Source organism: Microcaecilia unicolor, chromosome 1 (genome assembly GCF_901765095.1).
Source record: "Microcaecilia unicolor chromosome 1, aMicUni1.1, whole genome shotgun sequence".
NCBI classification, from domain to species: domain Eukaryota; kingdom Metazoa; phylum Chordata; class Amphibia; order Gymnophiona; family Siphonopidae; genus Microcaecilia; species Microcaecilia unicolor.
This window is the reverse complement of record NC_044031.1, coordinates 459,677,278-459,692,516: the sequence shown is the minus strand read 5'-3', so window position 1 is coordinate 459,692,516 and position 15,239 is coordinate 459,677,278.

Below are 15,239 nucleotides of genomic sequence, written 5' to 3'. Positions count from 1 at the left end.
ACCCTCCTTTCACCTGTCCTCAAGGCTCCATCCACCCATGTCCACCAGTGACCCTCCTCTCCCCTGCCCTGCATGCACCCATGTCTAGCAGTGACCCTCCTCTCCCCTGCCCTGCATGTACCCATACCCAGTGACCCTTCTCTGCCCTGCCTTGCACCCATGTCCAGCAGTGACCCTCCTTCCCCTGCCCTGCATGCACCCATGTCCAGCAGTGACCCTCCTCTCCCCTGCCCTGCATGCACCCATACCCAGCGACCCTCCTCTGCTCTGCCCTGCATGCACCCATGTCCAGCAGTGACCCTCCTCTCCCCTGCCCTGCATGCACCCATGTCCAGCAATGACCCTCCTTTCCCCTGCCCTGCATGCACCCATGTCCAGCAGTGACCCTCCTCTCCCCTGCCCTGCATGCACCCATACCCAGCGACCCTCTTCTGCCCTGCCCTGCACCCATGTCCAGCAGTGACCCTCCTCTCCCCTGCCCTGCATGCACCCAAACCCAGCGACCCCCTCCATTCACCCATGTCCAGCAGTTACTCCCTTTTCCCCCCTGCCACCCCCTCCCGAGTTGTTTGACAATTCTTCTCCTCCCTCCCTCCCTCCCTCCCAATCTGGTCCCTCACCGCCCACTTGTTCTTTGAATTCTTCGGGGCAGGCAGTCTTGCATGCCCGCTTCCAGCGCTGACTGTCCCCCGCTGCCAATTCGCGCTTCAAAATGGCTGCCGAGACTTCGTGAGGCCACCTCTGGAAGTCTTGGTGGCCATTTTTAAAGCGCGAACCGGCAGGGGAGGACAGTCAGCACTGGAAGCGGGCAGGCAAGACTGCCTGCCCCGAAGAATTCAAAAAACAAGCGGGTGGTGAGGCGGATCCGGAGGGAGGGAGGAGGGAGGGAGGGAGGAGAGCCAGAGCCGGCTCGCAATTTTCAACAACTGGCTCGCAAGCCGGAAGAAAATTTAACAACCGGCTCTTGCGAGCCGGTGCGAGCCGGCTCCAGCACACCACTGCTTGTAGCCCACCTTAAAAATAACTATTCTGGGGGAAAACAATAATTTCTCCTTTCTCTGTGACCTTGCTCCCACCTTAAAAATAGAACTCCTCTCACTGTTCCAATCACTATCACACTTTCACACAACACTTTCCCAAAGTGTCAAAGCATAAAATTATTCTTCTGATTACAAAAAAAAAACACTCATTGGATTAAAGCTAGACCTCCCTTAACCCCCCAGGGTCAGAGATAATAATTTTGGAATCTGCTAACACTTTTTTTTAGCTCAAAAACCTTCTCTCAGTCACAGAGCTCTCACATATGCATCCAGCCTCTCTGAGAACTTTAGCCCCACTGAGAACAATCAGTGCAGCTGCTGCTAGGGGTGACAGTGATTCGGACTCACCAGTCAACCTCCAGTAGCCAATCAAACAACACACACAAACCTTTCAAAGCCAAAGAACCTAACTGAAAAGTTCACGGTCTCCATTTTGATCCAATGGAAGATAACGGGAAAATACATTTTTACTAAAATTAACACAAAAATGTCCACAAATTTCACTCAAAAGATCCTGTTACCCTTAAACCCATCAAATCCCATGTTCCATATTTGTCTCATAAATTGTGCTCCTCATTTACAGATGTTAAAACACTTTTTTCAAAAATTACCCTCCAAAACCCCTCAAGACGGATGTCCACTCTAAAATATTCAGTAACTCCCTATGCACCCCCACCCCTGTGACACCTGCCCCCCCCAAAAAAAATCTAAAACCCAGAAATGACCCAAACCAAAACCTTCTCGCTTTTCCTACAAAATGATTTTTGCCAAAAATTTTAAAATACTAATTCACTTCAAGTGATTCTCAGGAGCCCATACCTACCATCCCATTTTACCAAAAATTAACCCCTTAGCTCCTAGCCCAATGGGTCATAAAAACGCTGCAGGAGATCCAGCCACTTTGCAGTTTGTATGGACTCAGACTATGTCAGTTTTCCTCAAGAAGTGACTTTCACACTTATCAACTCAATTGGTGTGTGCCCTGCCTGCCTCTCTCTGCTGTTGCATTTCCAGTTTCTTTTTCATCATACATCTCACTATGGATATCTGTTCTTTATAATAGTAGTAGTAGAAGTAGAAGTAGTACAACCTGAATTTTACTCTGACATACAACCTTAGGTGTACTTTTTCTAAAGTGCAGTAAGGTTTTGCACTTATAGCACTTTAGCAGTTCAGGGAACAAGTTGGTGAAATTTTCTTCCTAGGGACATCAGATGTATAAATAACTATCTAAGGCTTTGAAAAGAATTGAAAACATTTTTATTTGTAAGATTTTTAACATCAGACGGTTCATTAATTTGCTGTGAGCTTTATAACCTTGTAAATGTATATTGTAATCTTTTTATGTTAATTGTAAGACACATTGAACCAAATATTTATTTTGGATAATGTGTGATACAAGTGCTATTAAATGTAAATGAAATAAAATTATTTTGTGTGCATTGAGCCTTCTGCTGCCCAGAGGCTCAATGTGATTGTGCAACTTCTGTCTCTCTGTCTTCAGCTGCAACTAACAAGTCTCTACTCCCAAGTGTCATATGTTTGATCCTTGGAAATCTCGCATGGCTAAGCAAAAGTACATACTCTTCCCTATCCCCATAAATTATGAAATGGCTCTGAAAAGAAAATGGAATGAAGACTATGAGGGAAGAATGATCAATGTCCAAAAATTTAAATTCAGAGAAAAATGACTCCAAAGTTTTAAAGACTCTATTTTGTAAATTGAGGGTATTTAAAAGGGTATGTCTAATGTTCATCTTCAGAACTTTTGTCATTAGAATTGTCATTAATAGGCAGTGCATCAAAAATTTCTTGTGCAGTCTGTCAACAAAATCAAAAAATATGGACCTTCATCATTTTTTCCTCTGAATCTTTGAATATTTAAAATTCATGCCCATTTGATTCAATTACAGCAGGATTTTCAGGATCTATCTATCTATCTATCATGAATATATATGAGAAATTTGCATGAGAGGCAATACATCTATCTATACTGAATAAGCATATATATTGAATATACATGAGACAAACTTGCATATAAGAGAGGCAATATATGCAAATCTGTCCCATACATATTCATTATGGATATCCTGAAATCCTGAGTGTCTGATTGTGTCATAAGGATTGGGTTGAGAACCCCTGTTTTAGAGGGACCAAATCAAAAATGGCCTTATTTCTTGCATGTTATCATTTGTTTCCGAACAAATGCACATCTCTATGCAAAAGGCATTTAGTTGTGACTGGGATGTTTAGCTCTGAATATATGGGAATAGAAGATAAAATATCATTTTTATTGTTCAACTCTATGGCAACCTGCTGAAAATCCATTTTTTTAAAGCAGAAACAGAGGAACTAAATAATGCAAAGCATACCATGATCTGTTGGCTGTACACCAAAGATTATGAACAAAATATGATTAATAAACTTTCACTTTGTTTACTACAGTTTCTCTCTGCTTTATGTTCAAATAAAGATGATCCTTCAAGCTGTAAATAATACCAATACATTTCTTTGTTGAATATCAAATACAATATGTGTATAATATAGTTCATAGTTAACACACTATTGCTTGCATTACTTCCTTCTTTACCAAAATTTGGGAGTAGGATTACTAACATATCCTACCTAATTTAGGGGTTCTTTTACAAAGCCATGATAGCAAGTGGCCTCCACCAGTTTTGGCATGTGAAATTGGTGCATGCTGGGCCATTTTTTATTATGGTGGGGAAAGGACTGTTAAATGGGGCAGTTAATGACTGTAATAGTAAAATTAGCATGTGGCTATTTACTGCCTGAGCCCTTACCGCCACCTATTTAAAAGGCAGTAAGGGCTCACACACACTACTCGTATGGTAATCAGGCAGAATACGGCAATGTGACCGCATTACCGATTACCATCGGGAATGCCCCCACGGGAGAAAATAGAAAATTATTTTCTACCACGGGAAGCCATGCATGCCAACATTGGAACTACTGCCGGGCACCCATGCTACCCCAATGGTAGAGTCCATTTGGCACGCATTACCCGTGCAGTAGCCCTGCTGCGATTTAGTAAAAGGGCCCCTTAGCCTGCAATAGGATCTAGATACTGATAACATGTTAATACAGTTGGCATGCACTAGCGCAGTAATACATGTTAGTAACTATAGCCCACTGATGCAGCACTAATGAAAGCCGTTTAAACACTGCAAAAATTGGCTTTATTATTATTATGGGTAATGTCAATATTGTGCTGAAGTGTGGTTTTGGAGGCATTCGCAGTATTAAAGCAGGGAAACAAACTCTGCAAGTAATTTTGAATAATGGTGATATTCTAGAACCCTGCGCGCAAACCTTTTGGAATGCCCCTGGCCATGCCCGCTTTGAGTTCTGCGCTAGGGAATTTAGGAGAAATCTGCCTAGGCAGAGAACTCTGAAATCCTACTGAAAGAAGCAGATAAAAGAGGAAAGTTGGAAACTGACCACAGACTCAGGAAACAAGGAGCCTTGATACTTGAGATTTATTGTTTGTAATGTTTTATTGGATTGTAATGATCTTATATTTAAGCCTGCAATATAGCAAGTGATAGTGGTGTTCCTAGGTCGGCTGCCACCCAAAGCAGATCGCCGCTGTGACCCCTCCTGGTGCATCACCCCCCCCCCCCCCCCCCCCACACACACACACACACACACTGAATCATAATCCCCTTCCTTGCAAAACACGACATCCCTTGGCGAACCACCTCCACCCCTCACCCCTCAAGCACATCGCTCTTACCTCCTGGGGGTGTAGAGAGCAGTCACCTTGCCCTGGAACAGGAAGTAACATCAGAGGAAGCAGGGAACCTGCAGAGCTGACAGCAGCACCCCCTTGCAGCGTGCACCTGGGATGGACCGCCTCCACTGCCCCACCCTTGGTATGCCACTAGAAAGTGGAATAAACTATACACTATTTAATGAAACTATCATCCATGCAGGATAGAGTAAGCCAAAGTGAGCACCTAATGCCTTTAAATGAGGTTGAAGGATCAGAAACTCCTTGCAGTGCACTGGTGAAATCTTGTATTAGATGAAGCGTCCAGTCTCCAGCCTTCAAGGGAGCAGTTTGCTTGGCTGCCTGTAAGATGGCTTGCATATGAGAATAGTGAAGAATCTTCATTACAATCAGTTTAGGGCAAGGGTTCTCAACCCAGTCCTTAGGGAACACCTAGCCAGTCAGGTTTTTAGGATATCCATAACGAATATGCATGAGCATACAACGGAGGCAGTGCATGCAAACTAATGTCATTCATATTCATTGTGGGTATCCTGAAAACCTGATTAGTTAGGTGTGTCCTAAGGACTGTGTTGAGAACCCCTGATCTAGGGTGTGGTGCCTTACCACGCTCCACAGCCAGGATTCTATGAGTGTGCTCAATTTCCAGAGGGGCCAAGAGATTGAGAGGAACAGCTTCGGCAGAAGGTATGAGACGATATGCAATAAAGTCAGTGCACTAGCTAAACAGCGCTTCTATGCCCCCTCCCAAATAAAGAAATAAACACATGCAATTAGCTGAGAACCAGGTTTGTTCCCACTGCAATTCCTTGAGACTATGGGCAAGTCACTTAATGCTCCATTGCCCCTGGTATAAAATCTTAAGATTGTGAGCCCAAGTAGGGACAGAGAAAGTACCTGTATATAATATATAGGAAAACTGCTTTGAATGTGCCACAGAAAAATGGTATATCAAACACATGACCCTTTACTCTTTAGTGCGCACAGATGGCAAAACTAACGTGGAACGTTTTAGGGCTTGTAGAGGCTGACCAACAGATGAATCCAACACTGGAGATATTATGAAGAAATACTTTATTGTCACTGATATAGGAGGACCTTCTATATCAGCGACAGTAAAGTATTTTGTCATAATATATCCAGTGTTGGATTCGTCTGTTGGTCAGCCTCTACTTCTCCTTGCTTGGTCTTCCTGACGTAGAGGGTCCTTCCTGCCTTTTTTTTTTACGCTTTAGGGCTTCCCACATTGTCATTTTTGCTGCGCTAGGTACATATTAGTGTCTAATGCAACTTAGTTAAAGGGCTCCAAAGAGCACACCCCTTATAGAATTACCCATCATGCCTTTCTGTGTCATATACTGTAGCAATATATACCTCCATCACTCTTAGAGTGGAGTAGCCTAGTGGTTAGTGCAGTGGACTTTGATCCTGGGGAACTGCATTCAATTCCCACTGCAGCTACTTGTGACTCTGGGCAAGTCACTTAACCTTCCATTGCCCCTGGTACAAAATAAGTACCCAAATATATGTAAACCACTTTGAATGTAGTTGCAAAAACCTCAGAAAGGTGGCATATCAAGCCCCATTTTCCCTTAATATAATTCTAGCAATTCCACATAATAAAAAAATACTGAAAATAAATGGGTTAGTGTCAGTTTCTTACATCTGAGATGACTAATTTGAAGTTATCTGCAGTTTAATGCTCAAGTTGGAGATCACATTTATCTCAAATACAGAGGTCAACCTGACATCATCTATACCATGTAAATTTCTGAATACTCAGACTGGCAAACCCAACAATTTATAACTAATGTCAAATTCTCTAGACACATATTTTATATTTACTTACACATAGCTTCTTCATTCTTTTCTGATTTTGCCTTCTTTCCTTTCTATCCCACAGAACAGGCCACTACCTCCAGCTCTGGCATAGGTTTACACCTCTTTCTCCTCATGGTTTGAAAGATTAGTGCTCCTGCTCCCACTGCACCTGGGGCAGGCGGAACATCTCCAGAGCTCATTTTGATTTAGTTCTGGTCCAATTTAAGTTATGGTCCTATAGGGAGTGTTGCCTTTATAGATACCACTGCTGAAAGGGACATATACTGTATACTTGTAGCCCTATTTCTATCACCCACATGGAGAACGTGAACTATATTCCACTATAACATCAAAACATGGGCGTGGAATCACAAAATTAATAAAGGTAACTACCAAACCAATAAGATCCACTAAAAAATAGAGACTTGTATCAAAAAGGAAGGAAAGAAAAGCCTCAAAGAGCTCTTTGAAGCTTTTCCTTCCTTTTTTGATATGTCTCTATTTTTGAACGTGAACTATATTTCATTGAAGTCCTTCTTGTTGTCTTTTTTTTCTTTTTCCATGCAGGGTCAATAGATGTTATCTGATATGCAAACCAAACAGCACCAGTGAATCCTTATGTGAGTGCTGTTACTTGCTCCTATATAAGAATAGCCCTATTGGGTCAGATCAATGGTCCATCTAGCCCAGTATTTTGTTTCCAACAGTGGCCAATCCAGGTCACAAGTACCTGTCAGAAACCCAAATAGTAGCAGCATTTCATGTTACCAATTCCAGGGCAAGCAGTGGCTTCCTCCATGTCTATCTCAATAGCAGACTATGGACTTTTCATCCAGGAACTTGTCCAAACCTTTTTTAAACCCAGATTTGCTAACCACTGCTACCACATCCTCTAGCAGTGAGTTCCAGAGCATAACTATTCATTGCATGAAAAAAAAAATATTTCTTCCTGTTTTAAAAGAATTTCCATGCAATTTCATTGAGTGTCTCTTGGTCTTTGTACTTTTTGAAAGAGTGAAAAATCGATTCACTTTTACCCATTCTACACCACTCAAGCCAGTTTATACACACTGCTGTTTGGGGTGAGAACAGAGTACAGGTTATGATTTAGCTGTGTCGAAGGAGAATAAACAAACATATTAGGGGCAATTCTATAACAGGACACCTCCATCAATGTGCCCTAATGATGCATGAGTGCCTATTCTATTATGGCATCTTGGTGCCCCAATTTTATTATTGAATACCAGCATAACTGGCATTGGTGTGCTTGAATTTAGGAATGAACATTTATGAAAGATCTACAGCAGGCATAAATGGCCATACCTAAGTGCACCATGCTATGCGCATAACTGATAGTATAAGTCGTGCACATAGTTTGAAGACACACCCAAGCCCCTCCTATGCTCTGCCCACATGTACACCTTTCTCCACTTACATGCTATAGCACTTACATACTATCTTATAGAATAGCATGCAGTGCAGTTATGTATATATAAGTACCTCATTTCTATGCACTTAAATGCACAAGACACACAAAACTGCATGCACCCTGTTATAGAATTATCTTTATTGTTTCTAAATGTTTCAGAGATTCCTCCTTTAAAGTGTAGCTGGATACTATAAAAAGCAGAGATGAGTAGTATCAAAGTACTCACACTTTGTTACAGTACTTAAGTACAATTGGTAGTACTTTTACTTGTAAAGAGATACTTTTTTTTCTATTGCAATACTTTTTACTTGTAACAAGTTACATTAAGCTATACTTTTGTACTTAGTAACAAAGTACATTTAAAAAAAAAAAAAGTATTTTCCATTCCTCTGCTTCTCTCCCTCTACAGGTTTTCCAAGCAATGTCAGTTGTGGCTTGCTGCTGATTGGGCCTGAACTTCCAGTCCCAAAAACAGCTGAGGTGGGACCAGAAGTTCAGACCCGATCAGATACAAGTCAGGGTTTGACATTGCCTGGAAACCCTAGTCCCCGCCCTCTGCACCTGCCCAGTGCAGCTGTTGATTGGCTATTACTTTGTTGTCAGGTTCAGATGCCTTCACAGGCTGAATTGTACCTTCACTACATGCAAGACCCTCACCCTCTCCCCTCCCATCCACCATGGCCCTTCAGCACAGCCTTGCTACCTCCCTCCTGTTGCCCCTCTGCTGGGCTTGTGCTAATAAACTACCATGGGATACACACAGTTTAATTTTTGTCTACATATTTCTAATTTTAGTTTGGCGTTACTTATTCTATACATCATAAGAAGCCACCTCTATTCATGTGTGAAAAAGGCTGGGTATTCTGTTAGCATCTAGGGACTGTGTAGGACTAATCTGTAGTAATCCAGTTTGTTTTGTTTTCCAATAGGAGTGTTAGTTTCTTCTGCCCACTGCAATACTCAGGGTGTTGTTTATTTTCTAGGAAGAACCTTGTGTGACCCCCCTGGAAGTTTGCTTGTAAACTTACTTTCTGTGGTCCAACTTATTAAGAATACTTTTTACTTTGTAGTAAAAAAGTAAGTTTAAGAGCTGTACTTTATTACTTTTACTTGAGTATTATTTTTTTATAAGGCTTTCTACTTTACTACTTTTAAAGCCAGTACTTTTACTTTTTACATAAGTACTTTTAAGAAGTAACAAACCCATCTCTGATAAAAAAAAAAAAAAAAGATAGCAGCTACTACACCGACTCATTGTCTGACAAAGATCAACCATAGTTTTTCCCCTTTAGTTGCCGACTGCCTTGCCAATTATCATCCCTTTGATTCCTTTCTTTTTTTCTTCCCTTTCCCTTCTGTGGCCTTGTAGCCTAGTGGTTAGTGCAGGAGGCTGAGAAGCCAGGGAACTGGGTTTAATTCCCACTGTAGCTCCTTGTGACTCTGAATAAGTCATTTAACCCTCAATTGCCCCAGATACAAATAATATGTAAACTGCTTTGATTGTAACCACAGAAAGGTACTATATCAAGTCCCATCCCCGTCCCTTCTTTCTTCCAGTCCCCTCATTTGCACTCCCCCCCCCCCCCCACTTTCCCTTCTTCACTGCTCACACCTCTACTCTTACTTGTCACCCCTGCTTTTCATTTCCTCTGCTGATTACCCCTCTGTTCTCCTCCTTTCTCCCATTCCACTTCTTTCATTTCAAGTATCGTGTTTTTGAATGCTACAAGCTTGGCATTCAATCCAGCTCACAGTATTACATACAGAATTAACAAGACAAACTGAAAACAACTATGAACATACATCCCCTCCATCTAGTCCACCCAAGATGTGCCAAAAAGGAGTTATATTGTGCATTCTTTCACAGACGCTCCTCTTCCTAGGGATTTTGACTATCTCATTGTCACTTCAAATCTCACCTTACCCCAAACCAGAGTTCATTGCTGAATTGTAATCACCAGCATGGCCAAGAATACTGTAAGCCATGTAACCAGACCCACTTAGCAAGGATGCATTTGTATAAGACATTCAGGTTGGAAAATTGGGAGGAGCGTGGATGGGTAAGGGGTGTTCCCAGGATTTAGGAACAATGCCTAAATTGGGCATTAGCATTACACCAGGTTTTAACAGGTATACATCTAGCACCCAGTTAGGTGTGAGATTCGCCCTAAGCTAGAGGGTCTTTTACTTAGGAGTGCTGGCATTTTTAGCGTGTGTTAAAAATAGGTGCGTGCTAAATGCTAAAGACACCACTGTATTTCTATGGGCGTCTTTAGCATTTAGTGCGCGCCTATTTTTAACGCACACAAAAAACGCCAGCACACCTAAGTGCAAAAGACCCCCCCCCCTAGTATTCTGCAAGCTATACTCTGCAGAAAGCACTCTTCGCATGAATACTAGTTTAACACAGATCTCCCAGGCACATAATTGTGGGCTCCAATTACAGAATTCCCCCCCTACATATGTACCTATGCTCAAAATGACTAATGGACTTATCAGTGTATATATACTATCAAACAAAAAATATGTAAGTCCATAGAATTTTCATTGATGATTCTGGAGATTGTTAACAAATCAAGGGCCCCTTTTACCAAGCTGCGGCAAAGGGGGCCAGCGCTGGCGTCGGTGTGTGTTTTACATGCGCGCCGAGGACCCCTTTTACCGCAGCTGGAAAAAGGGAAGTCTCACCTTCCTGCAGGAAATGGCTGTGCAGCAAGTAAAGCACTTGCTGCGCTTCCATTTCAAGGGGGAGCCCTTACCGCCACCCATTGAGGTGGCGGTAAGGGCTCTCGCATTAACCCAGTGGTAACCGGGCAGCATGCAGCACTGCCCAGTTACTGCTGGGTACACTCCAGCACTACAAAAATAAATTATTTTTTGTAGTACTGGAAATGATAGCTGGCTAGGGGTGGGAAGTACCACTGGGCTGCTGCAGTAGCCCAGTAGTACTTCCTGTATAGCAAGCTTACCACCGCTTAATAAAAGGAGTCCCAAATTTCTTACACACACACCCATCCCCCCCCCCCCCCCACACACACACACACACACACACATTATTCAGAACCATTTAACTGGCCAGGAACAGAACCTGGCCGGTTAAATGGCACTTAACCGGCTATCCAGTGATATTCAGTGGGTATAGCTGATTATCCTCTCTGAATATTCCCAGTTAGTGCCTACGGGATAACTAGCTATATCACGTGATATAGCCAGCTATTCCCAAATATTCAATTCATATCTGGCTATTGTAAGTGGTCACATTGGGCCGCTTAAATAACTGGTATATCTTTAGCTGGTTCAAAGATAACTGGCTATCTTTAAATATCGACTTAGCTGGTTAACTTTAAACTGGCTTAAAAATAAACCAGATATTCAATGCTGGACACCGGAAATGGCCCAGCATTGACTATCCGGGCTGACCACCAACCGCAGGAATTAGCCAGATTCCCTCCCGTGGTCTTAATATCAGCTCCTTTATGCCCTTTATGCTTTACTATTACCATGATGCCACATAGGAGAAATTGTTGTTACCCAGTTGGAAAAATGGATGTTGATATTACATTGTTATATTAATTGAAAAATAGCACAATTTGAGGAAACATTAAAAAGAGTTATATAAGGAGGTGGAGGTTTAAAGGTCTGATGATGGTAATCACAGTTCTGCTTTAGATATCAGACAGGCAACTGTATTACTGAAATTGTTTCCTCCATTCAAAGTAAAAACCATCATTGTTACAATAAAGCATTAAGAGGTTCGATTTAACAATCTTGAGAATCATCAGTGAAAATTCTATGGACACATATATTTTTTGTTTGGTAGTATACATGTATATACTACCATTTATTTCTTTAAATATCAGTTTGTAAAACTATATGTTCAATTAAGCAGCCAAACTCTGAAACTCAAATTTTTGGCATTTTTGTGGTAGTTTATAATCCCAGATAGATTAGTACAATTCATCCCTCACCTTTCCTCCAGTGTTTAGATCAAAATGAGAAGTTAACTGAAAGTTACATATAACTCACAGCAGGTGTATATGATTTCACCATTCTAAAATATATACTACGAAGGACCATCTCAACCGTACCCACAACATGCCTCCGTTAAATGTATGTTTGCTGTTGGCATACACATCTCAGCAGCGCCTGTTCTAAAATCGCTACTAATACATCTATACTGATTTACAAATGTAAATTGGCTATTTGCATTTGTATTTGGGGTCTAAACCATCTACAATTGCCTTCTCTGCATCATGTAGTTTTTTTTAATATAGAGTAGAGGGATTGCAAAATGGTACTGCCTGAAGTTTTTCAAATACAGCAGAAATCTTCTGAGGAATAGTGAGCATTATGACAGTGAATAATTTAATTTTCTTTTGTTCAGTGTTAGAGCATACTGCTGGCGGGTCCCTTTTTACTGATGACCCAGCCACACACTGTAAAGAAGATGAGCAACAGCAGACTGAGCCCAGCTTTGAAGATTAATAATTTCTTTCTGAAGTGCTCAGGAAGAAAACGTGAAAGGAGACTTTGCATTAGACAATAAGGACAACTGGGAATAGATGTGTAGTCCTGCTTGCCATCTGACACCAGGTACGTATGTGATTGAAGCCATAAATACATACAGTGTATGGACCCGTTATTCAGCGCTATTTAACCAACCTGGAATGGCTCCTGGACGGTTAAATAGCACTTAGAAGGCTAAGCACAAATATTCAGTGCAATATAGCCGGTTATCTCTGCTAAATATTAGCACTTAGGCAGAGATTCTATATATGGCGCCTAAAACCTCGGTGGGGAAATTGGTGCTGACTAAGTGTATTCTATAAGAGGTGCCTAGATTTAGGCACAGTATATAGAATACTCTTAGTTGATATCTCAGCGCCTAAAACTATGTGCATCCATTTACACCAACGAAAATGTGTCTCAAATCCTGGCGACTAGATTTATTTATTTGTTACATTTGTACCCCACATTTTCCCACCTATTTGCAGGCTCAATGTGGCTTACATAGTACCATAGAGGCATTTGCCAATTCGGTTGATAGCAAATACAAGGTTATGTTGTGCTCAGATGAGGTAGGTGTGGATCAGGCGTCATGGGTCAAAGGGAATGAAGATTAGAAATTGTCCAGTACGGTCATTAGTTATGCTGTGTTGCTGGGTGTGGGGATTTACGTTGGATCGATGGGATAGGCCTTTTTGAAGAGGTGAATTTTTAGTGATTTCCTGAAGTTTAAGTGGTCATGGATTGTTCTCACCGCATTTAGGAGTCCATTCCATAGTTGTGCGCTTATGTAGGAAAAGCTAGATGCGTATGTTTTGTATCTTAGTCCTTTACAGTTTGGGTAGTGTAGGTTTAGGTATGATTTAGGTGAACTAGGCCATATTCTATAACTATGCGCATAAATTTTGGAATGCCCATGAAACACCCATTTCCCTTCCCATAACCTTTTTGCCTGCGCACATTAGAGTTTAGGCAAACTGCATTGCAGAATATGCTTAGCGAGTTGTGCACGTAAGTTATAATTATTGCCAATTAGTGCTCATTAGTGCTTGTTAGGAGCTCCTATCAACGCTGATTAGCTTGTTAAGCCATTTAAGTTATGTGCGTTGTTATAGAATAAGCTTGGATTTTGACGCAGATCTTTAGGTGTACTATATAGAATCCAAGGAATAGTGGGTAACTGGCTACATCTCATGATATAGAGGGCTATCTGTGAATATTCAAGTGCTGCATAGCTAAGTTTATCAGGCAAATCAGACCCCCTAAATAGCAGTCCTATCTGTGCCTGGTATTATCTTAACCAGCCAGCACTGAATATTCACATAGCTGGTAAGGGGTCATTTTACTAAGGTGCACCAAAAAATGGTCTGTGTTAATGTAGGCACGTGTTTTGGGCATGCACAGATCCATTTTTCAGCGCGCCTATCAAAAAGGCCATTTTTAAATTGTTGCCGAAAATGGAAGTGCGGCAAAATAAAAATTGGCATGCGTCCATTTTGGGTCTGAGACCTTACCGCCAGCCATTGAATTAAAGGTAAGGTCTCATGCATTAACCATGTGGTAATCATCTATGCGCATAGAATGATGACTATGGCCCAGTTTCTGCCGCGCACATTAAAAATGAAATTACCGCAAGAGCCACACAGTAGCCAGGCGGTACCTCCAAATTGACGCACATTGGGTGCTCGTAGGCACCTATGCAGCTTAGTAAAAGGGCCCCAAAGTTAGAGCTGGCCAAAAAAAAACCCAGTCACCAGAAATGGCCTGGCATTGAATATCCGGGTCAGCACCAGTGGCAGCAGCTAACTGTGCTGCCTACCGCTGGCTGAAAATCAGAGGGTATATTTATTTATTTTATTTATTTATTTCAGACATTTTGCCAACAATGCAGAGATGACTTCAATAAGAAGACATTATGTATACTCTACATTTTAAGAGCTAGAGATAACTATCCTGTATTAAGTGCCTAACAGATCTGCTCTAGGCATATAAACTGGTCACACAGCCTGCAGTGGTTGTGGTTTTTTCTTTTGTTTTTGGTTTTGTTGTTGTCATTCTTGTTGTTGAGGCCAGTAATCACAAGCCAAAGAAAAATCTGGATATTCAGTGGCAGTACACAGATTGTGGCTGCTGAATATCCGGATTCTGCAATCAGTGCCTGGCATTAATCAGGCAGCAGTGATATGCAGCCTCTACCCAGATTGTTTATCTGGATACATTAAGGACAGTTGATTTTCTTTTTTTCTGTCCTATCTTGTCCTGATATTTTTCTGGGCAGTGGCGCTATCAGGTTGATAGTTCCATCTGTATGGAGGCACAGGTTAACATGTTAGTCAAGAAATGCTTTTTCTAAATAAGAAAGGGAAAGGGAAATGGGACTTTTAATACTGCCTTTCTGAGGTTTTTGCAACTACATTCAAAGCGGTTTACATATATTCAGGTACTTATTTTGTACCAGGGGCAATGGAGGGTTAAGTGACTTGCCCAGAGTCTTGCTCAAAGCTGCATACGATTCAAAAAGTTTTTGAAGTTGAGCAGTTTGAGCACCTAGTGCATGCGTTATTACTGCCATATCTTGACTTGCAATTCTGTATATATGGGTTGCATGAAGGGGTTACTAAGGAGACTCCAGACTACGCAAAACACAGCTAATTTTGGACTATCTAAATACGATAGTATTTCCTCATTT